Source organism: Bos grunniens, chromosome 29 (genome assembly GCF_055505025.1).
Source record: "Bos grunniens cultivar Pamir isolate PY7600 chromosome 29, Bosgru_T2T1.0, whole genome shotgun sequence".
NCBI lineage: Eukaryota > Metazoa > Chordata > Mammalia > Artiodactyla > Bovidae > Bos > Bos grunniens.
The window spans coordinates 44,461,953-44,489,762 of NC_141193.1; the positions used below are offsets into that span (position 1 = coordinate 44,461,953).

A 27,810-nucleotide genomic window follows, 5' to 3' on the forward strand; every position below is an offset into this window, starting at 1 on the left:
CTGTTTCTGACAAGTTCCCCCCACCCTCCAACCCCTCTAGGTTGTCACTGAGCAGCGGGCCGGGTTCCCTGTATAGCAGCTTCCCACTAGCTGTCTGTTTCACACATGCGAGTGCATGTATTTCAGGGCTACTCGTTCAGTTCCTCCTACCCTCTCCTTCCCCAGTTGTGTCCACAAGCCCATTCTCTGTGTCTGCATGCATCTCGATTCCTGCCCTGCAGACTGATTCATCAACAGCACTTGTGCAGATCCCATGTATGTACGTAGCACATGACAAGGCCCTGACAGTGTATAAAGTCCTCTAGGCGATTTTACTGTGCTGCAGGATAGCGGAAGCACCCACTCCGCCTTGTAAAACCCCTGACAGTATTTCTCTGCCTCTTCAGCTCTAATGACAATCTGCAGTGTAGTCACCTGCCGCTACATCTGCCTCCCCAAACAGTGGCTTTCTATTTTAAGGTGCTTAAGAATTTCAAGGGTATCTTGCAAAAGAATTTTTAAAAGACAGATTTTGACTTTATGAATCTGGAGTGGGACCCCCAATGTCAACATTCTGGGAGGTTCCCCCTTCTGAACACACAGAGGAGCAAGGGCTTACCCTCCACCTACCCATACATAGCCTTGTTCTTGGTTCAATTTTGGTGTCGTTTTTCAGAGTCCAGGCTGTAAGCTCAGACCACTTTGGCTTCTGTTTTGTATTTGCTATTGAGTCTGGACACATTTATTAACCTTATTATCTAGTTTCTTCACTTCTGACAAGAGAAATCAACGCTAGGGCAGTGGTCCCCAACACTTTAGGCACCAGGGACCCGTTTTGTGGAGGACAGTTTTTCCACAGACTTGAGGAGGGGATTGTTTTGGAATGATTCAAGCTCGTCACATTTGCTGTGCACTCTATTTCTGTTATTATTACATCAGCTCCACCTCAGCTCTCCAGCATTAGATCCCAGAGGCTGGGAAGCCCTGCACTAAGGAATGCCTTACGATCCAGGGGTTAGGACTCTGCACTCTTACTGCCGAGGACCAAGGTTCAACCCCTGGTCTGGGAACTAAGATGCCACAAGCCCTGTTATATGGCCAGAAAGAAAAAAAGAGAAAGAGAGAGAAAGAAACAGTAAAGCAAGCCAGCAGCTAGCTTTTTTCTGATTTCTGTGGTATAAATATATCCACTATGGCCAATTTCAAGCTAGCCATATGACATCACCGAACAAGGAGTTAGGAAGAAATGTGCACGTCCGTAAACAATGTTTCCACCACAGAGATACCATCAATGAAAGTAACCTCAAGAGAAAAGATAAGAGTGAATAGGTGAGCGATAAATAGGAATGATGAGTCTGATTATTTATTACCTCTTAGGAATAAAATTTATTTGATTATATACGTTCATTTTTTAAATAATATGTACGGTTAGCTTCTGGATTACAAAATGTGTGAACATTTAATAATAGGCCCTGTTAGTTGATATAGGCTGGCTCCAGCGCATTGCTGACTTGTGAAATAGAGGCAGTCACTGCCCTCATGAAGCGTATAGTCCAGAAGTGAATGGGCGTGGTTCCTATGAGGACACGAAGCCAAAGGAGTGATCAGTGGGGTAGGCAGAAATTTGACCCCCATAACCTTCACCATGTGGTTGTTATGACAATGAATATGTTATGATACATGGTAACAGGACTTTGTAGATCTCACTGGTTTTATAAAGCAGAAGACCAGGAATTCCCTGGTGGTCAAGTGGTTAGGACTTTTCACTTTTCCTGTCAGGGGCTCAGGTTCAATCCCTGGTCGGGGGACTAAGATCCTGCAAGTCATGGCAAGGCCGGAAAAATTTTTTAAAAATTATTAATTAGATGGCCTTTAGACAGAGAGGTTATCCTTGGTTATCCAAGTGTGTGTAATGTAATCACATGAACCCTTAAAACAGAAGAGGGAGGCAGAAGCAGAAACCACAGAGGTTCAAAGCACAGAAAAGATCTGAGGTTCTGTTGTTTGTTTGAGGAGGAGGGGAATCATGTCACAGGGAAATGGCAACCACTGTCCTCTAACCGCCAGAAGCTGAATTCTGTCAATAACCAGTAAGTCTGAAAGAGGAACCTCCCTCAGCTGCCAATGAGAACCCAGTCCTGGCCAATACTTTGATTTTAACCCAGTGAGACGTTAAGAAGAGAACCAAGCCATACCATTCCAGACATCTGACCTAGAGAAACAGTGAGGCTTGTGTAAAACTGCTACATGTGTGATAATTCATTACACATCAATACAAAAGTAATACAGTCAGTAAAGAAAGGATCAGAGTAATAGCTACTAAAGAAGAGCAGGGTGGGGAAGAATATGCCAACACTTTCAGGGATTTAGAGGTGTTTGGAATGGACAAGGGAGCTTCCCTGGTGGCTTAGTCTGTAAAGAGTTCGCCTGCAGTGCAGGAGACTGGGGTTCCATCCTTGGGTCTGGAAGATCCCCTGGAGAAGGAAATGGAATGTGTGAGGAGAAGAGAGAAGAGACTGAAAGACGAGATGAGGTGAGTCTGATCGTGAAGAGCATTTTAAGCCAGGAGACTATTTTCCAAGAGCAAAGGGAACCAGTGAACTGTTTAACAGAGCTTGCGCTTATGGAGCATGAGGAACACGGCACAGCCTGGGACCAGGCATTCAGGATCCCCGGCTTCGTCAGTCAGGGAAGCCGGCGAGCAGGAAGAGTGGCTTGAGGGTGGCGAGCCCCAGACACTGACCAACATATGCTTGCTTGTTCTTTCTCATCTCAGTTACTCACAGCACCAGCTACGTGTAGGGCACCACTCCAGGGGGCAGGGACACCCACTGCTCCGAGCTCCCAGACCTCAGCAGGGCCTTTGTTATTGCTCTTGTTTTTCCAGAAGTCATGTGGAGTAAGATAAATATAGTTTATGGATTCCCACAACTAGTTCTGCCACTTATTAAGCCCACAAGCCAGGGCAAGTCACTTAACCTTTCTGAGTTTCCCTTTTCTGATTTGTAAATAACTATTATAGCTACTTCAGCAGGCTATTGCAGGAATCAAAGACAAAGTAGATAAAAACTTTAAACCTCATGAAAGCCCTGTTCAGATGATCCACCTTCCTCTCTTTGTCTGTCTACCATCCATGTGCTCTAGTTCTTCTCATATTCTTTTTTTTTCTCTCTCTCTTTCCTTTCATTGTTTTCTTTATTAAATTAGTTCAACAAATATTTCTTGGGAGCCTATTCATTCATCTAAATGTCTGTCCATGTCTGCTTAACACACACATTCCCATCATGGAGCTTACTCTATGAACACTTAAGGATACAGAACAAAGCTCCTAATGTATTTTTAAGTGGAAAATAAAAGTGATTACAAAATATGTTCGATTGACAAGCAGGTGTTTTGGTGAATATGTGTGTGCTGCGTGAAAGGGAGCAAGAGAGAAAAAGTACAAATATATTCATAGAGCCAAACATTAGAAAATATACCTCAAAACATTAGTAGAATACCTCTAGATGCTTTCATTTGGCTTTGTTTTCCCATTTCCCCGTATTTTTCAAATTTTCTGCAAGAAATACATTTTATAAATAGTAAAGCAGCCCAACATGTTTTAAGAAAAATACAAGATGTCAAATGCTAGGAATAAGTTATACATAGGATGTTATGGGAATGGATGTTTCTGAATTAAATGTTGACTGGGTAGAATCTCTATGCTTAGCTTTGAAGGATAAAAAGCTCTTTAGGAAAGACCTTAGTGAATGGCATTCGGGAGAAGGACCCGAGGTGTGCACACACTGGAGTGGTCAGCTCTTGTCACCTGAAGTGCATCCTGGGTCACACTAGGAGATGGGAATTAGAAGCCATGCTATGAATCTTAGCTTTTATCCTCTAAGTACAGAGGCATTTAAGCAGAGGATTCATATAGTCAGACCTTCATTTCTATAGATTACAGTGGGTGGCAGTGTGGAATGCATAGTGTAAAGAGGTTAGAAGCAGACAGGAAGCATGGAAATTTGTCAGGACGCTAGCGTCCAAGTAAAAGACAATGAAGGTCTGGACCAGAACAATGTAGTGAGAATGGAGAAAAATATTTTAGGGATAGTTGAGAATTGTTTATGGCTTATTTCCCATTCTGCCTGTGTTATACTATATTGTTAAATTAGCAACACTATAACTTATTTAAGAAAGTGTACTTAGGTGCCTATATAATATGCCTGCATAATTTTCCAACTGGAAGAAAAGTATCAAAGGGCATGGGAAGGCTAAGACCCAAAGACCTTGGACGATTTCATAATTTGGCTTGGGTCTCACTTCTGCAAGCCCAAAGGAGACAGTCAGAGTTAGAAAATGCTTCCCTCCTGCTGGAAACTAAGCTGTGGGGAGACTGGAAACAGCAGAGGGCCTGAGAGACTCTGGAGGAGGACCCACCAACGTACGTGGCAGACAAGACCAGATGAGCAACTCTGGTGTCATGGGCAGTCAGAGAGCAGGCTGTGCAGTGATGTGACTTGGAAAGAGACAGGAGGGTTTTGTGTGTGTGTGTGTGTGTGTGTGTGTGTGTGAGATGTTTGGCTTTTTCTGAGTCATGTTTAGTTTTTATAACAGCAGACTTTCCAACTGGCATAAAGACAGTCAGGAGTTAAGAGAGAAAGCAAAGCACCTAAGTATGTCATGCCAGCAGGGTGCCAGCACGAGTTTGCTAGCGGTTAGGAGCAGCCTGGCTGTCCGTGCTAAGGAGGGACATGAGCACAGGGAGGAATAAATTCCTGAGCTCTTCTTTGGCTCATGTTTTTACTTTGTTGACTTAAAAAATAATCACAACCTAAAAACTGAGAGTTATGTTTTATTTGGTAGGAATTTTTAGGACTTCAAGGCCAACAGACAGCATCTCAAGTAATCCCGAGAGAATTGCTCCGAGGAACGGCGGGTGGGAAGTAAGGGGTCAGGTTATATAGAAGTGAAGTGAAGTGGTGTCTGACTCTTTGTGCCCCCATGGACTGTAGCCTAACAGGATTCTCCGTCCATGCGATTTTCCAGGCAAGAGTACTGGAGTGGGTTGCCATTTCCTCCTCCAGGGTATCTTCCTGACCCAGGGATCGAACCCAAGTCTCCCGCATTGTAGGCAAACGCTTTACCGTCTGAGCCAGAAGTTAGTAACAAAGGACTGGTAGCCTGAACATCAAGAGATTGTTGTGAATTAAAGAAACCTAGATATCTCAAGTTAAGGAGTTTAGCACTTTTTTATGTGTGAGAAGATGCAGGAGTCTGCTCCCTGAAATCATTGCTTTCATCATCTCAGCTGGGGTGAGTATCCAGTGATTTTTCACATCCTGAGTCCTTCAGGACGCCCTGCAGGGAGTGGCTGCAGCCTTGCAGCTGCCAGATCTGTGCAGGTATTCTTCTCCTTCCTGAGCGCCCTGGAGGACGGGAATCCCTGATGACTGTGACCTCCTTGCTTATTGATCTGATAACAAATACTTCATTTCTCAATCTCATCCACGTTCTGCTTTATGTTTGCACCAAGTGAGTAAATGCTTTCCTAATGAAATTTTGAGGCTTTTTCTTAACCCCCTCTTTCTAATCACATTCATGGGAAGTGTCTAAAATCCTCCAAGTAAGGCACAAATCTTCTTTCATGAAAAAGTGAATATTGATATTGAAATCCAAGATAAGTTTTAGATGCTCTCAGCCCTCTGGCTGGATGTAGGCAGGCACAAGAGAAGCCTTAATACAAGGAGTCAGGAACACAAGAAGGCTTTATCATAGAGCGCAAAGAGTTGGGTTTGGAGGTCTGGAGCCCTGACGTCAGCCCAGAGAGGGTCACAGCATCTTTCTCTGAGGGTCTCTCTGAGCTCAGCTGCTTGGGGAAGTCAAGTCTCTGGTCATATCAGAAGGGGCTGAACAACCTCAGGTAATCCCTAACGGTCTTTTCATTTGTATATTTAGATTCCGTGGACCAGGAGGACTTAAAATAACAATTATTTGCAGCTTTGCAGAAAATTAGAGAAACTTGTAAGAGTGAGCTTTCTACAACAGGATAACAGAGGATTTAAACTGAACCAGCACAGAAAGCCAGAGGTAGAACTCAGAGGAATACTTTTTTCCAGTGAGGTCTGTTCTGACTTTCAAAGGGATGTGTCCCCCTCTAGCCCTGTATTAAAGTAAACTTGGTGTTTGGGAGGGTGCTGTCTTTGTGTGTTGATTTCTTTTAATGAGAGTGAAAATTCTTTCTTTGGCAATAAAGGCCCAGAGCAGAGGAAATATAGTGAGGTGGCAGTGGGTGGTGGGGGTGGGGTGGCAGGTGTCCTCAGATTGGATACCAGGAAACGACCTCTCATGTGACCTCCAAGAACCTGAAGGCTTGAGGAATCACTTTTCTGAGAAATCTTGTCTAGCAAACGCCTCACCCACAGCTTCTTCTAGCCAGTAAGTCCTAAAGCTCACGGGTTAGCAGGGCAAGAGCATCTACCTTGATCTCTGCTGCCCTGGAGTCCTGCCCTCCAAAATGGCTCAGAGAAGCCAGCAATTTCCTTTTCTGGCTTTCTTTTCCCTTTTCCTATTGCATTCTAATTCACAGGCAAAAGAATTATCTGCTGTTTTAATTCTGGTTAGGCCCACAGGGACATACAATAACATTTCTCTTGCCTTTTCTTTTTTTAAAGTATTTGTTTGGACTGCACTTCTATAAGCTAGGTCTTGTTCTGGGAGGGGCTGAAATTGCCTGAGGGAGGCTGTGTGGGTGGAGTAAGAAAATCTGAATGGGATTCCTACCTTGATGAGCGGGTAAAAATTCTGTGTGTGTGTTATGTGTCTGTCTGTCTAACCCTTAGAAAAAGTTAATTATCATATTTCCAAGTACTCAGAGCAGAATGGATGATACACTGACCAATTTTAACGTTGCATTTTGATCCTCTATTTGAAATTCCCCCAGAACAACGGCTCTAGGTCCAGTTTCTACATTGCCTCTGAGGGTCCCCTGTTGTGAAATGCTAAGGGCTAGACAGACTTGAGATCCTAAGATTACTTCCACTTTCCCACCTCCCTGCATTATCATTTCCCTACCATATTATACAGTGAAAGAATGTCATCTAACTTTTTGAGAAAGACAGCTAGCTGGCAAAATATACCTCTTTCCTTCTCTGCGTTAGAGGCAGATTCTGAGACCCTTCTCTATGTCAAAATGATACCTATATTTCAAAGCATAGACAACATACATTGTGAAGCCTCCTCTAATTTTTCCAAACCCAAAACTAAATGAAACAAACTATATGTATATACATGGTTTCCATGGTGGCTCAGTGGAAAAGAATCTGCCTGTCAATTCAGGAGACAGGGTTTGATCCCTGGGTTGGGTTGGGAAAATCCCCTGGAGAAGGAAATGGCAACCCACTCCAGTATTCTTACCTGGGAAATCCTATGGACAGAAGAGCCTGGCAGGCTACAGTCCAAAGGGTGCAAAAGAATTGGACATGACTTAGCAACTAAATAAAAACAACTATATATATGTAAGGTTTCCCTTGCTTAAACTTCCAAGTGCATTTAAGGGTATACATTGGGTTTTGTTAATTTATGATGACAATTTAGTCTACGTCAGGTGCTAGGTTAAGCATTTTACATGTATTAACATTGCAGGTAAATGCAACTTTTGACTCCATCTCATATCTGAACAAAGAGATCATGTGACTTGCCCATGACCGCTGGGAAACGGTAGAGTCATTTATTTCCTGTATTGGTAGAGATAGTACTCCATCTTTTGCTAAGATTTTATGTTTTACCTACCTTTTGCTTGCAAGAATAATTGACATTTGTAAGGGGATTAACATTTTACCATTCATCAGCTCATTAATGTCAAAAATACTTTTGTGGTGTTGTTATTACTATTTTTCCCACATTTCACAGGAGGTATGTGGCAGAAATAGTATTCGGCCAGGTGATATTTCACCCTACCCCAGGCCACTGAACTCCCTTCCCTGGCCTCCTGCAAGGTCAGCTTGGTGATTTCATTGCCTTTGTAGGGCTAGAACTTTCCCTTCACCACAGCTACCAAAAGATCTAAATTATGGTACCAGGGCAGGGGTGTGGCCCATACTGGCCCAGGCTTTATCTAAGAGCTACACAAAGGAGAGAGAGCTCAGATCTTTCTCAAGTTGTCCAGGTGGTCACCTATCTGCAAGTTTTGCATCCACAGATTTGGAGAGCTGTCTTCATGGTACTATGCTATTTTATATAAGGGCCTAAAGCATACGTGAATTTTGTTATCAGTAGAGGTCCTGGAACCAGTCCCTCCCAGGGATAATGAAGGGTGAGCTCCAATAGAATGTAGAGTTTCCCTTTATATTGGAGAATTATAGGATATAAGGGGCCAGATCAATATGACCAGTGGCTTTATATGACCAGATCAATATACCCAGTGGCTTTTATCAGCTGAAATCTTCATATTGGTTTATAGAATGGGTCCTGCTCTTCTCTGAGAATAGAATGAAGATTCAGGTCCATTTGGCCAGCACATACTAAGAAAAACTAAATTGGGTTAAAGAGTCCCTTAACTGAATCCTGCATAAAGGGCATGTTACAGTTCATTTATCCTTTTAATGAGAAAATAATGAGCACTTACTATACACCAAAATATATGTGCATATTAGAGCTTTAGAAGTACAATTGACCAAGAATTTTTCCACACCTTTGGGATTTTGTCAGTCTAAATAAAGAAGTAAACTGGAACAAGTTCCAATTACCAGAAATTGAGTTTGTTTGGAAATAGCAGATGAATTGCAATTCAGAAAACATGTGCTAATTATAACTGGACTTTTCTGCAGAATATCTAGCCAGGAGACCTGAATCCACTTGCAATAAGGAAGATAAAGTTAAAAAAAAAACAAAACAGAAAACGTGCTGTAGCAAGTTACAGGTGAGTCCATGGGGATCGGGGAAGGCTGAATTTATGGGGGAAAGTGGGAAGAAGGAGAAGTCCAGCGAGAGTCCAGGCAGGAAGTTCACCAGTTTGAGGATGGGAGAGATTCTTAGCAAATATTCATTGGTCTGGAGGTAAGTCTTAGTTTTTAGTACAGCAGGCATGTATAGAAATCAGTCTCACTTCTTAAATTCCATTCTTCTGAGGGCACGTGTATAAGATTTTCCATTTCGTATCATCCGGTTTCATTTTGAATTGGAAGTCTTTCATGATTTCATAATCATACGAGAGAAACACGAAAAAAGGCAGTTACTGTGTAATGTGATGCTCATTCACAATGCAGAAGCAGGGGGCTGTGCAGTCAGAAGAGGCTCATTTATACTGTAGGGAGTTGGATAAGGAAGAAGGTGATGATGGAGGGGAGGAATATGATGGAAGGAGTGAGATTCAGGGGAGATACCCCTGGTGAAAGGAAGAGTGTGTACAAAAGAAAGAAAGAGAGTAGAACACAGCCAGGCTGCAGAGGCGGTGGTGGGAGTTTGGCATTCTTGAAATGCACTGGTACACAGCAGGTCTGTGCGCCCCTAGGGGCTGCAGCCCGCCAGGCTCCTCCTTCCACAGGATTCTCCAGGCAAGAATACTGGAGTGGGTTGCCATGCCCTCCTCCAGGGGATCTTCCCAACCCAGGGATGGAACCTGCGTCTCTTACATCTCCTGCATTGGCAGGGGGCTTCTTTACCACTAGAGACACCTCTGGGATTCATTCTCCTTTCTGAAGATAGAGCATCTGCTGGTCTTTGACGGTTATACTGCTTCTCAATGTACTCACCTAAAAACATGTTAAAAATCATTTATGTTCAAAGGGCCCACCTAGTGCCTCGATTCAGAAATAAATCAACGGAGAAGAGTGTTCCGTTTACTATGCTGTGTAAGAAACTGTTCTACAGGTAGTGGCTTAAAAGGACAATTGTTTTGTTTATGTGGATCAGGAGCTCATACTAGAGTGTTGAGGAAGCCTGTCACACATCCATGTCTGAAGGCTATCTCCTGTTGAGTACAGAATCTGTCTTTGGTGGGCCACTTGTTCTTGCCCAGGGGGCAAGCCAGGGCACTTTAAGAGTCTTCTGGGAGGCAGACTCCTCCTCCAGTTTCCTTGGTCCTGCTGATTCAGCTGGGCCTCCTGTGACCTTCCAGTTGCAGAGCTCCTGCTTGGCACCAGGGGGCGTGCCTGGGTCTTTACTCTCCCTCTAAACAGGGCCTTATAAATGGACTTTTGTGAATGGACTGGTCTCCTGAGGCCACAGTGGCCCCTCTTGACCACCTTTCTATCCTGCTTGTTCTCACCTCTTTCCTTCAGCTCAGAACTAAGCATGAGTTGAGATGCCCTGGTATTTTCACAGAAACTGTAGTCGAGGTCCCTGTTAGATTCCTGATAGTTATCAAACATTTCAGGTTTTTTTTTTTTTCCTTTTCTTCCACCTTCCAGCATAATTTGAAGAAGCTTATCAACCTTATCAAGTCAAAGCTATGGTTTTTCCAGTAGTCATGTACAGATGTCAGAACTGGACCATAAAGAAGGCTGAGTGCTAAAGAAGGCTGATGCTTTTGAACTGTGTTGTTAGAAAAGACTCTTGAGAATCCCTTGGACAGCAAGGAGATCAAACCAGTGCATCCTAAAGGAAATCAACCCTGAATATTCATTGGAAGGACTGATGCTGAAGCTGAAGTTCCAGCACTTTGGCCACCTCATGCGAAGAGCTGACTCATTGGAAAAGACCCTGATGCTGGGAAAGATTGAGGGCAGGGGAGAAGAGGGCGACAGAGGATGAGATGGTTGGATGGGACCATCGACTCAATGGATATGAGTTTGAGGAAACTCCAGGAGATAGTGAAGGACAGGGAAGCCTGGCGTGCAGGAATCCATGGGGTCACCAAGAATTGGACATGACTGAGCAACTGAACAACAAAAAAAATCAAAGGTAAGACTAGAACTATGTCTTATAGGTTTCTTTTTGTAATTTTCACTTTAAAATGATTCACTTTTTTTTGAATATGCAATTCATTCAGAAAGATCAGAATTCTAAGATGAAAGTAGGTAAGTACCAAGAATCCGTTCCACATTGCCATGTTCCTCATAAATGTCTCCAGTTTTGCTAGTGTAGAATCTCAACATCATTGCTGAATTTTAACTGTCAAGTTCCTAGCCGAGTACACTTAGCACAGGAGATGGATTTACCTGCTTGGGCCCTGTCTTAGCCTGTTCAGGCTGCTGTGACAAAATACCATCGACGGGGTGGCTTATAAATAATAGAAATTCCTCCTAGCTCTGGATGCTCAACAGCCTGAGCCTAAGGTGCCAGCAGGTCTGATGTCTGCTAAAGCCTGCCTCCTGGTTCACAGTTGTCTTTTCACAGTGTTTCTACCTGCGGCAGGGGGAAGGAGACTCTCTGGGGTCTCTTTTATAATGTTACGGATTCCATTCCTGCAGGCTCTCCCCTGACGACCCAGTGATCTTCCAAAGGCACCACATCCTAACACCATTATATTGGGAGCTAGAATTTAACATATGAACTTGGGGAGACATGAACATTCAGTCTGTAGCAGGCCACTTCCAAGTCATCTTCTAGGAACATTATTTTTTTTCTTCCATAATGAATTTTATTTTTAAATTTTTATTTATTTTCTATTATTTATTTGACTGCCTCAGGTCCTCGTTGCATCAGGCAGGATCTTTCATTGTGGTGTGTGGACTCTCTAGTTGTGGCACGTGGACTCAGTGGTTGCAACACACAGGCTTAGTTCCTCTGAGGTATGTGGGACCTTACTTCCCCTACCTGGACTGAACCCAAGTCTCCTGCATTGCAAGGCAGATTCTTCACCACTGAAGCACTAGGAAAGCTCCCTAGGTGCACTATTAACATGTTGATATGCCTTGTTAAATGCACAGTCCTAATACATTTTAACCACATGAGTTGCTTATTGCCTTTTTAAGCTCCAGAACCTAGAGGACCAGAGTTATTTGCTATATAAAAGTGCTCCATATAAGGCACCAGTAATAGGACATACGTATGGAGGGAAAAAAGCATTATCATGGTGGAAGAGACAGTCTATTAATAAGAATATTATGCTATTTTTCTAGGTTTTGTGATGGCTGTAGTATCTGTCATTACTTCTACATGTGTCATTTTCCGGGTTTCTTTTGCCATTTTCTAAACACTTGGTTACACAATTTTAATTTGTTATTGTGTGCCCTGTTTTCTTAGGAACCCCACATTGGGAGAACTTCTGGTCGCACACAACTCTGAGCCTCTCCTGATAAATAGCCCAGCAGGTGTCTCACCGCTTTGAGTTACGTGTGGTTTGCCCATCTGCGCAGCGTGAGTGACCCAGACAGCAGAAGGACGGGCCTTGTTTCTCAGTGTACGGTCTTGGCAATTTCTTGGCCCTTGTCCAAGTCACCAGACACACTCTCCATCATTACCATTAACAGCAACGTGTTACAATGCAGCCATTACCACTCATCTACGCCAGCGCCTGAGTTGATGAGTTGAGAGGAGAGGAGGACAGAAAGGGGAAATCTAAAGGCAAGGTGCGGTGGGGGCAGGAGACAGCTTCTCCTTTTCTGCCCTTTCTCCAAAAACTTCCCTAGTTTTATTTCCCATTTGCTCAGCCGTGTGTTCTCACACTCTCCTTTACCTTGAGAGCTGACTGTTGGACGCGCACAAGAGAAGAACGTGAAGGCCTCCAGATAAAGTAGACACGGAATCAACACAGGGTTCCAGTCACTCGTTTTCTTTGACGGGGCTTTACCAGGCTGGATGGAAGAAGAAAAGACAGCCAGGAAAGCGGGAGTTATAAATCAGCTCTGTGCTCTTCCGAGGACTTCTATTCAACTGAAGACGTGTCCAATGCAGGACCTTATGGCTTTCTGTTTTCTTTTTGCTTACATGGAGAAATAACAGTTAATATAGTCAACTATCCCAAGGCAGAAGAGTATTATTAAAAAAAGAATACTTTGCAACATTATTGATTTCTCAAGTAACTGTGAGATATTTTAAGATTTTGATTTAATAAAACATAGTATGATTTCTTTTATGGGATTTTTATGTTTTCCCAATCTTTATCACCCTTGTGTGTTTCTTAGTTGAAAATGAGAGTGTCTACTAAGTATCAGCTGAACAAATCCTGATCTAAGTTACAAAAACCTTTATGGCCACATTGTCATTTTCCTCCACTTACCTCTTTCTGTAAGTAGATTTGTGGGGCAGGGGTCGTCCCTGGAGAAAGAGAACCAGGCATGGCTTTCTTGACATAAGAGAAGCTGCTTTGGGCCCAAGCCCTTGGTGGTCTCAGCCTGGCCATAATGCTTGGTCTTGAACAGGTCTCAGTGATAAACGGTCTTAAGGGAACAAAAGAATGCATAAACAACGGACTGTTAACGGGCAAGAGAAATAACAAGAGCAAAAATATTAGATCTGTCGCAAAGACTCTCAGTTCTCTTTTGATGGTAAAGACTAGCCTAAAGCACGGTCTTGAGCCATTTTGCAGAATCGAAATGCCAACAACTAGATCAACTGGAATCGAAAGGAATGTTGACCTTTTCTGACCCTCTTGACTTCAATCAACTGAAGCTTGGACTCTGCCTACCATCCAGGCCCCTTCATGAATATGCATGTACCAATAGCTTAAACTTTCCCACTTTTGCTGTTCAGAGAAAACACTGCTCTGGGAAAGATCCCTAGTGTTCGCCTCACTTGCAGTGAGTAAAAAAGACCTTCTGCAATTTGGCTTTTCTGTCTTTTGGCAATACCACCAAAAGGCAAACCCAACATTCAGGTAACAATTCTATGTCATTGAGCCTTCTTTATATTTATTCATATTTTTCTATATACACAGCATTTATTATATATACCCAGTATAATGTGATACAGTGTGTAAGAGGAAAGATTGGAGAAGCAAGGATCCCTAAGTTGGTTTGGGGAGTAGGTAAAGAAAACTTGGTCTTCACTGATAGCACAGATGGTGAAGAATCAGCCTGAATTCAGGAGACCTGGGTTCAATCCCTGGGATGGGAAGATCCCCTGGAGAAGGGAACGGTAACCCACTTCAGTATTCTTGCCTGGAGAATTCCACGGACAGAGGAGCCTGGTGGGCTACAGTCCATGGGGTTGCAAAGAGATGGACGTGACTAAGCAACTAACACATACACACGAAGAAAACTTAGAGAGTCATCTGAGCTGGACAGCAGTGCTCTTCAAAGAAGAACCATGTCTGTTCTCCACTCTCTACCTAGCACATGGGAGCTCCTCCGGTATGGCAAAAGGATGTGGAAATGGAAAAAAGAAATTGTTTTGGGTAGAAATAACAGACGTTGTTGTTATTATGTCTCTAAGTCATGTCGGATTCTTTTGCAACTCTGTGGACTATAGACTGAGAAGCTCCTCTGTCCATGGGGTTCTCCAGGCAAGAATACTGGAGTGGGTATCCATTTACTTCTTCAGGACATCTTTTTGACTCAGGGATTGAGCCTGCCTTTCCTACATTGGCAGGCTTTACCACTGAAAGAAACCTCAGGGAAGCCCTGAAGTTATTAACAGACATCCTCAAAGGAGGAGGAATGGCAGAGATTAACATTTACTTTTTATTAAGCCCCTAAAATGTGCTAAAAATGCACAGATTAGAGATAAATCTGAGGAGTGGTGATTAGTTGGTAAGTATGTTCACACCTGGCAGCTCTAGAGTTTTCAGTTATATTCAAAAAGAGGTCATTTACTTGGAAAGAAGCAGATAGCTGGCAACATAATTGGGCTACAGCTGAAGCCCTCAAACCTCTAAACTCAATCTGCATGAGGAAATAAATTCCCTTTGTTATTTAAGCCAGTTTCTGTTATTTGCAACCGAAAGCAGCTGAGCTTTATGTCAGGTAAGATAAAGGTTAAAAGCAGAAAAAAGTGACAGGGTCTCCTTGTTCTGCTCTAATGTGGTCTGAAGAATGGTAGCATCACCATGGAACTTGTTAGAAAAGCAAATTCTTGGGCCCCATCCCAGACCTACTAAATCTGAACCACTGCAGCCCAGATCGACGCCTGATTTGCATTTCCAACAAGCCACAGGTGTTGCTGATGCCCTTGGAAGGCAGACCGCCTTTGAGCAGCTCCTCTGAAATACTCCCCTGGGTGGACGATGAGGCTAAGACTTCATAGCTTTGAGGGATGAATACTAAGTTTTTCTCCTTACCAGAGGTAAGCTCTAACTGTGAACTAATTCAAGTCGATTTCTTTCCAAAAGAGGAGGTGAAGCAACTGGGAGAATATTTCTTCTTTGTATCAGCACATCAGTGATAAAGAAAAGTGTATCCTGTTGTTGCTGACAGTGGGGTCTGGCTGCTCCTAGCTCTAAAATCAATAAAGGGGCAGATGCCTGTCCAAAGGCGGTGTTCCTCCTCCCAACAAGCAGCGGGCAAGAGCTTTTAAATGGGATTTTAGGGTGTATAGGTGGAGGGAGGGGGCTACATGCAGAGACAGCACAGTCAGCTCTGATAGTGACTTGAAATTGCTCAAGCAGCGGTCTGACCAGCATCATCTTAGTTGTTTTTAGTACAGTTAATCTTCAAGTCCAGGGCTGGTTTGTTTCCATTTCTTTGAGGCCTGTTCTCAGAATTGTTGCAGCTTATATTATGGTCTGGTCATCATGTAGTTAATTTCTTCCACTTGGTGAGGGTTTCAGTATCTACAAAACAGCTCAGAAATATAGCTCAGAATATTATCTATGATCCTGGAAGGGGTACTGAAAGCCCTTGACTTTTCTTAATGACCAAACTGTTATTGTTTTTTTCTTGTTTGACTGCTTTTCTTGGCTTCTGCATGTTCTCACTTCTCGGATTAAACGTATTCTTTGGCTCATGTTTTTCTACAGACAAAAGGCAGACTGATGACATGGTGGGGGAAGAACCACAGGGTCTGGCTCCATTTCGCTGTAGGTTCCTTGGCTATTTGCAGGCATAGGTCTCTAAAGATTTTAAATGAGGAGAACAGTTAGTGGGCAGATTCTGCAGAGTTCCCAGAGAGAGGAATCAGTGCAGCTGTAGCACCAGCAGCACGTGACTGATGAGCGCTGCCGCTGGATGAAGCCCTTACAACTGTCTCGTGCTCTTGTGTGCCTTCACACGAGCGCGTAAGTGTGTCATTCCCAACAGAGAAGACAGATTGGCCTAGCTTTGGGCCCCCCGGTCACCGTGTGTTCAGGAGAGAAGGGAACTCATGAACAGCAGATTCACTAAAAATTACAGAAACAGAGCAGGTGAGATACTGCTCTTCCAAGGGAAGAGTTGCCAAACTACAGAAACACAAATGTCCACGATACTGTTTCTAATACAGAAAAGTAAAAAAAAAGAAGTATGTGTGGAATTAAAGATTCTATCAGAAAGCCAAAAGCTGAGTTGGAGCGTAGTTTAAAAAACGCTGCCTGCCACATCAGTAAACAAGGATGTGCAGGCCATCAAGACATCAGTCACTGCCGCCAGCCCCGCACTGTGCAGCCCAGGGGACTGGGGAGGAAGGAGCCGGGATACTGGCCCCAGGAAGCTAGGGTGCAGATCAAAGAAATGATTTCAAGGAGCCCAGACTCTTGCATCTTCCCGTATATAGAAAAGTACTAAGTTCATTAATTTGAGATGTCTGGTTTTCTTTAATTAGCAGCAATCTTTGATGTTCAACTACGAGACTTTTTGTTTGTTTGAACTCTTGTATATCCTGGCTCCTCCCTTACCTCTTTGGAGCAGCCCCTCAAAGGCTGTCTTCTGGGCTTCCGTCCTCAGTGAGTCCATTGAGTAAAACATAATTAGGTTGTGAATTTTTTTTTTTTTTTTCAGTTGATGTAAGAACAAAATTTGAGAAGCTATAATACTGATCTGCTGCTGCTGCTAAGTCGCTTCAGTCGTGTCTGACTCTGTGTGACCCCATACACGGCAGCCCACCAGGCTCCCCCATCCCTGGGATTCTCCAGGCAAGAACACTGGAGTGGGTTGCCATTTCCTTCTCCAATGCACGAAAGTGAAAAGTGAAGGTGAAGTCACTCAGTCGTGTCCGACTCTGATCTAATGGGATATATACACTTAATAATAAAAATTTTTAAAGAGCATATGATAGTTATTGTGTATTCATGGCAAGTGTGAGGCTTGTTTTGTATAGCAGAGTTTCACAGTATCAGTGCAACTTATATTTATTCTCTGTGCATTGTCAAGTATTTAGCAACATCCTGGCCTCCACGTATCAGGTGCTAGTAGCATCCCAGCTCTGTTCGTAACAATTACAAATGTCTCCAGATATCGCCAATGTACCCTGGGTCCAAATTGCACTTGGTTTGGTACCACTGACTTAGAGATTTCAGATCTTTTGGAAAAGACATGATCCAGTAAGTATGATTTTCAAGCACTGTTGGGAACAGGAAAGCTTGACATTGATCACAGGAGGCATGGAAAAGTTGGCATGGCTGTTGATAACTTTCTACTGATTCATTTAGATGCAGATGAATGTAAATATCCTCATAATTTAGGAGATGTGTTGTTTTTCCAAAGCATATATCCTATAAGGCAAGAATAACTTTATCAAGATGGTTAACCATTTCCCACTCTTGCTGACTCATCTCAGGATTAAAGACATTTGAAAACAGGATTCTTTCTGAAATGTTGGGTAGGAAGTGAAAGGAGGGAAAGGGGCTATGGATGCTAAGTGGTATTTTCAACATATTTTTCTATCCATAAGATTTTAGAAGAGAAAAACTGTCTTGAAGTCAAACATTTGGCTACACAGATGGTATTGGCAATCATTGGAATTTCTGGACAATAGCTTAAGATGTTGGAATAATAGGCTCTTGGATAATGTAGCCTGTCTCAGTAAAGGAGGAACTTTTTTTTTTTTTTTTTTTTGGTCTGGAATAGTACTTCTCAAAGGGTTCAATTCAGTTCAGTCGCTCAGTCGTGTCTGACTCTGTGTGACCCCAAGAATTGCAGCATGCCAGGCCTCCCTGTCCATCACCAACTCCCAGAGTTCACTCAAACTCTTGTCCATCGAGTCGGTGATGCCATCCAGCCATCTCATCCTCTGTCGTCCCCTCCTCCTCCTGCCCCCAATCCCTCCCAGCATCAGAGTCTTTTCCAATGAGTCAACTCTTCGCATGAGGTGGCCAAAGTATTGGAGTTTCAGCTTTAGCATCAGTCCTTCCAAAGAACACCCAGGACTGATCTCCTTTAGAGTGGACTGGTTGGATCTCCTTGCAGTCCAAGGGACTCTCAAGAGTCTTCTTCAACACCACAGTTCAAAAGTATCAATTCTTCCGCACTCAGCTTTCTTCACAGTCCAACTCTCACATCCATACATGACCACAGGAAAAACCATAGCCTTGACTAGATGGACCTCTCAAAGTGTAGTCTGCGTCAAAATTATTGCCTAGAATACCAATTCATGGGCCCTACTATAAATCTATGGATTCCATTGTGAAAGGGGGGTTGGATATCATTGAATCTGCAACTCTAAATTCATCCTACAAGTGCCTGTTATGTACTGTGGGCTTTGAGAATTCATGGCCTATTAGTTTATCTGTCAATTAAATAGCGCCAAACCAGGCAGTCAGCAAGTGAAAATACATTGAGATAAAGTGAAGAAAGGAAAAAATATCAAGTATCTCTCAATTCTTAAAAAAAAAGTGGTAAACAAGATAAGACCAGGTATACATGTATATTAAATTATGAAATTAAGATTATTACCTCAGATAATACTAATCTTTTAAGGATTACTGAGACTTGCTGAGTTAAAGCTCAAGATTGGAATATGGTGATTTAAGTGTGAGTCTTATTTTTTTTAAATGCTTCTTTCAACCTGGGATTTGGAGCTCTGTGTATCAAGAGTGTATACAATGTGGAAATCTGCACATTAGACTTTAGAGTGTATCTGCATGATGACGGAAGGAGAGAAAGAACAGTGGTGTCACAGTGGCTGCCCACTGTAAGCATGAGGAACCAGCTGCAGAAAAGAACAACACACCCTGACCAGGAAAACACACGGAGCCTCACGTAACATTTGTCAAAACGCTCCTTTGGCTCAAAGAAGAGTTTCTGACAAATTCTTTACTGTCTTTTAGATAATTTCGTCTTTAGAAGAAGATAAAATGTCTCAGGGAACTGATATTTGGGGCCTCACCATGAAGGGAAAGGAAAGAGATTAGCCTTGGGGTAGAAGCTGTCATGTTTGCTAGTTGATCTCATAGCTGGAGAAAGAAAGACCGAGCACAGTCTGAAGTTTGCTTCAAGAAGCAAATTTCAAGAAGTTCAGAGAGAAAAACAGTCATGACACAGCATCTGAAACATCTGGAAGGGAAGTCTATTAGAAAGATTGCAAAGTTTTAAAAAAGAAAAGCAGTTCGCTTTGTACACTTCCAAGTAGCCTCAATGAAGAACAACAGGACATGATTTAAAAAATCAGGGGCATTGTATACAGTGCTGAAGTGACCAGATTTTTTTCTTTTTTGGTAAGGAGCATGTGTGTGGTAGAATAATTTATCAAACTATTAATTTGTTCACTTACTTTTCCACTTCCCATTTCATAAAAAAAAGATCAGGATAATTCATTTCCTCATGAATTTTTCTAAATTGGGAGACAGAAAACAATTTTTCTAAATTGGTCTCATGTTCCATGGTCTCATGTCCAACTAATTACAACCCTCTAGGAAGTTCCCCTGACCACAGAGAGAATAGTAAAGAATATCTATATATCTAAATATGAGATATGTTTCATGTCTTTAAGTTATCCAAAAATCCCTAACATTTTATCATGTAATACTTTTTTTTGTTTGTTTGTTTTTAATTAATTTTTTTTATTGAAGGATAATTGCTTTACAGAATTTTGTTGCTTTCTGTCAAACCTCAACATGAATCAGCCATGGGTATACATATATTCCATCTCTTTTGAACCTCCCTCCCATGTCCCTCAGAGAAGGCAATGGCACCCCACTCCAGTACTCTTGCCTGGAAAATCCCATGGACAGAGGAGCCTGATAGGCTGCAGTCCATGGGGTCGCTAAGAGTCAGACACGACTTAGCGACTTCACTTTCACTTTTCACTTTCATGCATCGGAAAGGAGATGGCAACCCACTACAGTGTTCTTACCTGGAGAGTCCCAGGAATGGGGGAGCCTGGTGGGCTGCCATCTCTGGGGTCGCACAGAGTCGGACACAACTGAAGCGACTTAGCAGCCCATGTCCCTCCCTACCCTACCCCTCTAGGTTTATACAGAGCCCCTGTTTGAGTTTCCTGAGCCATACAGAAAATTCTCCTTGGCTGTCCATTTTACATATGGTAATGTAGATTTCCATGTTACTCTTTCCATGAATCTCACCCTCTTCTCCTCTCTCCCCAATGTAATAATTTTTTCTTTGGCCTCAAGAAGATTTGGGATATAATCATAAATTTTAAAAAATGGAATGAAAGAGAAAAAGCAATATGTCTTTTCTTTTATCCTGCCCATCTATCTTGGGCAAAATAATCCAGACTTTTTTCATGTTTTATGCCTTTCTTAATATGTGCTGATAATAATTCCTCATGTACATTTAAATTATAATCATGAAGTAATTCACATAGACCGCTCTAAAGAAAACACTATGGGCTTCTTATTTCTAATCATTTTCTAATGAAAATGATTTCATTTCTCAATAGAATATTAATAATGATGACAAAGATAATAGTAACAATGATAATAACAAATTCTTATGGAATGGTCTAGTCAAAGCTATGGTTTTTCCAGTAGTATGTATAGGAGATCTAATATGTCCATCCTTAAGGAAATCAGTCCAGAATATTCATCAGAAGGACCGATGCTAAAGCTGAAACTCCGATACTTTGGCCACCTGATGCGAAGAACTGACTCATTTGAAAAGGCCCTGATCTTGGGAAAGATTGAAGGTGAGAGGAGAAGGGGATGACTCGATGGACATGAGTTTGAGTAAATTCCGGGAGTTGGTGATGGACAGGGAGGCCTGGCGTGCTGTGGTCCATGGGGTCGCAAAGAATTGGACACGACTGAGTGACTGAACTGAACTGAATGGAACGGTCACTGTGTGTCAGACACTATTTTAAGCAATTTGTATGTATAAATGCATTTAATCCTCACAAAAATCCTCTGAATTAGGCACTACTCAACTCCCAAATGAACAAACTATAGTTGCCAAGTCAAATATTAATCTTGCACAGAAGTCAATGCTAAATGCATTTAGAAGAAATAAATTTGTATTTAAAAAGAACCATACTTCTAAGACACATTCAGAATTTCAAGTGACCAAATGACCAAAGCCATAGAGGGACTTTTAACAGGAACTCCAATACTATTTCATACCTCCCAATGTTTTCATATTGCAAAATACAAGTCTAAATCGATCAGTTCTTGCCACTTTTCATAGGCTATTGCCACAGGACAACATTAATTACTGTAAAGCTATATCAAAAAGCACTAACTTTGGTTACCTTGAAATATGGCACTTAGCTCTGACGATACTTCCTTGGGGCTGTTCCAGTGCAAAAGCAAATGCAGTTTTTGGATTTTTGTTTGTTTTTGATCGTGCCGTGCAGCATGTGAGATCTTCTTTCCCAGACTGAGGATGAACACGTGCCTCCTGCAGTGAAAGCATGGAGTCTTAACCATTGGATCACCGGGTAAGTCCCTGGATTTTTTTTTTTTTTTTCCTTTTTTTCAGTTTGATTCACCGTTGCTTAAATTATGTAGATTAAAAAAAAATTCTTCAGATGATGCTAATTTCAAAGACAGTACCCATGCCTGATGAGTGAAACAGTCTTTTCTAATGTGGACTAATCATTTCTTGTTTGGTCAGTAAGTCATGTCCAACTCTTTGTGACCCCACGGACTATAACCCGCCAGGCTCCTCCCATAGGATTTCCCAGGCAAGACTACTGGAGTGGGTTGCCATTTCTTTCTCCAAGGGATCTTCTGGACCCAGGGATCAAACCCACGTCCTCTGCATTGGCGGGTGGATTATTTACTACTGAGTTCCCTGGGAAGCCAGACTAATAATAAGAGCTACTAATTATTGAGTGACTACTCTGCAACACAGAATAGTCCCAGATATCTTACATACTTTGTCTCATTTCTTCCCTGAACCGCCTCACAAATTAGTTTTTATACTACTCCTTTCACAGATGAGGAAAATTAGGTGTGAGGAAGTTTTGTAACTGATCAAAATTTATATGTTTTCTGATTAAGCTAGGATTCAAAGACTCTGAAATTAGGGAGTTTCCCATACTACCAAACCTCTCTGATAAGAAAACAATTTGTATTTGGTTTTTAAATATTCCATTTTTGAATTTTGCTGAAAATGTTTTCCTCTGAGGAATACGGACTTTTATATATGTAAGAAAGGAATTTACAGAACTGTATTAGAGGTTGTTTGTGAGAATCTCCAAGGGAATTTGTTTCATTTGATGAAAATTTTCAACTTTGTCATAAAGCTTCCAAAGAGAAACTGGTTAGTGAGGGACATATTTTTCTATCTCACAGGATAGATGTTCAGAGGTTTTATCAATTGATTTTTCCAATCAGATTGCCTAAGTTCATTTACTAGTTGTGTGACACTGGACAATTTCCTTATGTTCTCTGTCTCAGATTTCTCATCTGTTAACTGGGATCATTAACTGTACTGACTTCGTAGGTGTTTGCTAAAATAAAGTTAGGAAATACATGCAAAATCCATCGTAATGCCCTGGTATACAGTAGATAACTATACTGACTTTATAGGTGTTTGTTAAAATAAAGTTAGGAAATACATGCAAAATCCATCACAATGCCCTGGCGCACAGTAGATGGTCAAATAGACCTTTGCTAGCTGTTGTGTTTTTTGCCATGTAGGATCTGAGTTCCCAGACCAGGGATCAAATCCATGTCCCCTGCGTTGGAAGGGGATTCTTGACCACTGGACCGCCAGGGAAGTCCTGCTAGCTGTTACTTTAACATAAAATTTCATGATGGAGTCTACATAAATACAGAAAGTGTGAACATCGAATAAACTTGGGACTTTGATAGCTGTCGTCACCCATCTGATTCTTCTGTCCTATGGCAGATGGCATTGGCTGCCCATGCCCATCTAGCAACTGTTTTCCTCTCCTTTTTGCTTTGAAAGCAGTGTCTGCCTCTCATGATAGATACTTGGCATTGTGGACATCATGTTCAGCCACTCATGCACGTAGAGTGTGGGCATATCACCATTCCTGATAAATGGGACCTGAAAATAAGTCTTCTTGGAGACCTAAAGCTAAGTTTTCCTCCTGGGAAAGAAAACTTTTTTTTTTCTTTTTCCTAAAAAAAAAAAAAAAAAATAGCACTCTAGGAGAAATTGTCCTTTTTTGGATGTGGCAGAATATAGTGCCTGGAACTGTAGCAGTTGTTTTGTGATTATGTGGAGGGATTGGCAAAAAGAATAAGGTTGAGGATGGCAGAGCTTCAACAACGTGTATTAATTTCCTAGTTATGAGCTACTACAACGAAGTACCGTAAACTGTGGGACTTAAAACAACAGAAACTCAAATTCATTCTTCTATGTTTTGAGTTTCTGTTGTTTTAAGTCCCACAGTTTACCGTACTTATTTGTGGCAGCTCACATCTAGGAAATTAATACACATTGTTGCAGCTCTGCCATCCTCAACCTTATTCTTTTCTCCAATCCCTGCACGATGGTGTGTAAACTGGTGGGAAGTTGCTGGGTAGCACAGGGACCCAGTCTGGCACTCTGTGACGATCTAGAGGGGTGGAGTGAGGAGATATGTATATAATTATGGCCGATTTGCGTTGTTGTATGGCAGAAACCAACACAACATTGTAAAAGTAAAAAATAAACAGAAACCGATTGCCCCACAATTCTAGAGGTTAGTAGTCTGAAATCAAGGTATCAGCAGGGCCATGCTGTCTCTGAAAACTGTCCAGGAATCTTTCCTTGCCTGCTCCTAACTTCTGGTGATTTCTTGGCAACCTTTGGCTTTCCTCGCCTTTAAATACATTAGTCCTCTGTCTTGATGGGTGTTTGTTTACAACCTGTGTTTTCTCTATGTTTGTTTATAACATTTTCCCTCTGTGAATGTCCGTTTCTATATCCAAATTTCCCTTTTTTTATGAGGACTCTAGTCATCTTGTGTTGGAGCCCACTTACTTAATCTTGACTCCCTCTGGTAAGGCCCTATTTCCAAATGAAGTCACATTCTTAGGCACTGGGGGTTGCGTCCTCAGCATATCATTTTGCGAGGATGCGATTTAACCCACAACAGAGTAGAGAGACATGGTCCTTGTTAATGTCAGGGGGTCACAGCACTAATCCTAGTACTGCCTCTTCTCATGTCTTTCTCTCTTGGGTGAGACATTTTGTTTTGGTATGGTTTAAGCCACTTTTAGATGGGTAGTCTGCTACTTTCAGCTGGAATTACCTTCCCCGATCCATGTACCTTAGTTTTAAAATTTTTATTATAGCACCAAAATGTATTACACAGAATAATGAAAGATTTGAGTTGTGAGTCCAGATCTATCTGGCTCCAAAGCTAAAGCATTTAATCATTCTTCTATATTGCCTTGTTCATTCATTCAAACATGACTGCATCTATCCTTTATAATTCCAACTCAGTACAGTAACTTTTATCTTAGTAGAGACCTAATGGCCATGCAGAACTGAATTTATTTAAAATGAATCCTTCTTCACAGTGAAATGTTCTCCTCATCCCAGAAAGATAATAGAGCAATGAAACAACTATCAACCTAAGATTTTTGATATTCATGTCTTTCAAGGTGCTTTCTCTTCTCAAATCCATCTTTCTAGATATGTAGCCTCACATCCCAAGGGAAATATTATTGTCATATAAGCAGTACTAAATCCAACTCCAGCTCCCTTTACTATTTACTCAGCCTCACCCAGAGCAGGCTGTTCTCTGGAAGCAGCTTAAAACCTTTTCTTCACGTCAATATGGCTCCAGAGACAAGTTGGAATCCACCCCATATCTTTAGAGTTTCGAAGTCTGTTAGCTTCCTCTTCCTTTTCTTCTACACAGGTCTCCCTCTTATGGGTAGAGGCAAAGAACATTTTTGGCACAGCTTTTAAATCAGAAGGAGACATTCCCTGAGGTTCTGAAGTCAGAAAAATAAAAACATTTAATATAGAGTTCTACTTTAGTTCTTTGGGTTCAATCAGTGAGAAAGAAGAGCGCCTTTCATGAGTCCTGCTCTCTCTCTCTCACACTTAGCACATTGAGCAAGACATACCCTCACTAGAAACTTACCTCTAGTGTGGACACAGCCACTTTAACAAGTCATTATAGTATGTGATAAGTCATATCTTAGGTAATGTGCAAGGTCCTAACAAGACACAGAGAAGGAACAATGAATAGTCAGAGCCTGTAGGAAGGTACACTCAGCTTTTGAAATCTCTGCCATGTCTTGAAGGTTGAGAAATAGTTTGTTAGGTAGAAGAAAGAAAAGGAAAAAAGGAAAAGCCAAGTCTGCTCCAGAGCGGGGCGAGTGTGAACAGAGCCATGTGAGAGACAGTGTTCTTCATTCTTCAGCACGCTTTTCCCCTGCAGGAGGAGAGCATGGTTGAAGGCCAGCAGGAGTTTGAGGCTGGACAGGGCCATGAGGGGCATCCCCTGCCTCACTCTCCCTCTGTGCCAGGGCAGACAGATGGCGGCAGGGAATGAAGAGCCCCACCCTCGCCTTGCCCAGTGTCTCTGCACCACTGCCGTCTGTTCTGCTGCAGAGCTTTCTAACTGGGGCTCAGGCTTTTCCTCCTCAACCCTTCAAATTCGACTCAAGGCATTTTTGCTGGTTTCTGTGCACCTCCCTTTGTACGTGACTCCTGTTCTCTCTCCCAGGAACATTCCTGAGCATCCTTCAGGTAAGCACAATTCACAGTCCTTGCAGGCTTCCTCCTTAGCCCTGCCACTGGTGGCCTTCCTGGAGGCCATATCACAGACGCTTTGTGCAACATGCTAAGGAGTCTGGATTTTATTTTGAGGCCAGTGGTGAACATTTTATAATCTGTGAACAAAGCAGTGACATGAGCAGATTTGCGTTTTGGGAACTATCTCTGGTTATGTAATAGGGAAGAACAAGCCTGGCGCCATACTGCATCTATCCTTTTAGCTCTAACCTTTGTGTCTGTTGCTTGTGCTAAAAATGACTAAAAGAATGTTGCCTATAGCCTGAAATGTGTATGCTAGTCCATTCTCCAGACTTTGACTTTTAAAGGTATAACACTTTTCTATTCATACAGAGATGAATAGTTGCAAGACAGAAAGATTCTTCTGAAAGAAAGAAAGTGAAGTTGCTTCTGTCGTGTCTGACTCTTTGAGACCCCCTGGACTGCAGCCTGCCAGGCTTCTCTGTCCATGGGATTCTCCAGGCAAGAATACTAGAGTGGGCTGCCAACTTTTGTCTTGTTGGAGGTTTTCAGTAGCATTGTGACCACAGCCCTGGTGGATAGGTATTAGAACAAAGAATTCCTGCACCAAGATGTTTACAACAAGCGGCCACTCTCTCCTCCCCTTTAAATACTTACAGAAGAAGCCTGAATTCTAACTCAGGTAAGGCAGTTCTTTGGAACACTAGTCTCCCATCTTCTTGGTCTGCTGGCTTTCCCGATAAAGTCACTATCCCTTGCCCCAGCAACCTCATCTCTCAGTTTCTTGGCCTGTCACACTGGGAGTAGTCTGAGCTTGTACTCATATGATAGCAGCTGCAGTGGAGAAGCAAATTGGAAGATAATAAGAAGGGAAGAAGGAAAGTTGATGGGCAAGTTCAAGATGGTTGAGACTGAGAGGGTAACAGGCAGGAAGGCCAGGGGTCTCCAAATAGAGGAAATAGCCTGCAAGTGTCAGACATTTTTATCTCTCTTAAGCGGCAGGAGGAAACAAACTAGCAATATTTTTTCCTTCTCTACACAAATTTAAAGGGAGGTTTCTCTTAAAATATTGTGTTGCCATAATGACACCCGGCTTCGCCTGAAGTTAGCTATTCTCGAGTCTAGAGATAACCAATGCCTTTTTCTTATGGAAATGTTTGTCTTAAGCTATGCTAATGTACTATGCCTTTACCCCAAACTGTCTCCAAGTCGGTTCTGCCTCTTGGCCCAGAACCTACTTGACAAACCAGTATGGATATTGTCCCCCTAATCTATGTAAATGAAACTATTTGTATGGTGGTCTGCCCTTCTTCAAGATTCAAGTTAATCATTTTATGGCCCAGGATAAACCATTTGGTGCCAAGATTATCCCTAAATGCATCTTATGGGTGAGGGGCCTGGTGCCATTCTGAATTTTAAGACACTCCTTTCTTTCATTAACAGACTGCTAGTGACTATAACATCCAGTTAAAGACTAGCAGAGGGGTACTCTTTCTGCCCCCTTCTGATGCCTATGTCAGAAGCTTTCTCTATCTCCTTTATACTTTAATAAAACTTTATTACACAAAAGCTCTGAGCGATCAAGCCTTGTCTCTGGCTCCGGATTGAATTCTTCTCCTCCGGGGGCCAAGAATCCTGGTGTATTCGCGTGATTCAACAACAACCTTTCAAGACCACGAATGGTGATGGGGAGCTGATCAAAGGGGACAGAGAGGTGATTCTAGAGTCAATCAGTAGATTCAGTGTCATGTAACCACCAGTCACCATAATGGACTTAGGTCAGTTTTCTCTTTTATTTCTTAAAAGGAACTCCCAATTTCTACACAGCTACTCTTTATTTTATCCCTTAAATCCCTCTCCCCAATTAAAATAAGCAAGCAATTATTAATCCACAGAAATAAACTTTTAGGGCTGACTTTGACATCATCTGAGGCAGCTCTCGCATCGATGACCAAACAGAGGTGACATTTTGCTGTGACCTCGAACACAAAGAGGT

At 42.2% G+C, this 27,810-nt stretch overlaps 2 long non-coding RNA genes across 4 annotated transcripts; one reads left to right on the forward strand and one right to left on the reverse strand.

The window, feature by feature from the left end:
* The first annotated feature begins 2,158 nt into the window (after positions 1–2,158).
* Positions 2,159–27,504, forward strand: LOC147342575 (uncharacterized). 3 transcript variants are annotated; one of them, XR_015157449.1, is made up of 10 exons: positions 2,159–5,274; positions 8,787–8,878; positions 10,368–10,860; positions 12,145–15,123; positions 16,752–16,945; positions 20,160–20,232; positions 20,715–20,835; positions 21,499–21,582; positions 26,187–26,496; positions 27,385–27,504. It is a non-coding gene; the product is annotated as an uncharacterized LOC147342575 (long non-coding RNA). The 3 variants fall into 3 exon arrangements; XR_015157451.1 differs by lacking the exons at positions 2,159–5,274; positions 8,787–8,878; positions 10,368–10,860; positions 12,145–15,123; positions 16,752–16,945 and adding an exon at positions 15,918–16,180; XR_015157450.1 differs by lacking the exons at positions 2,159–5,274; positions 8,787–8,878; positions 10,368–10,860; ... (1 more) ...; positions 20,160–20,232; positions 20,715–20,835 and adding an exon at positions 15,935–16,180.
* On the reverse strand, positions 12,559–21,534 carry LOC147342576 (uncharacterized). Its single transcript, XR_015157452.1, has 3 exons — positions 21,394–21,534; positions 13,121–13,280; positions 12,559–12,695 (listed from the first exon to the last, which is right to left on the reverse strand). It is a non-coding gene; the product is annotated as an uncharacterized LOC147342576 (long non-coding RNA).
* Positions 27,505–27,810: the final 306 nt, after the last annotated feature.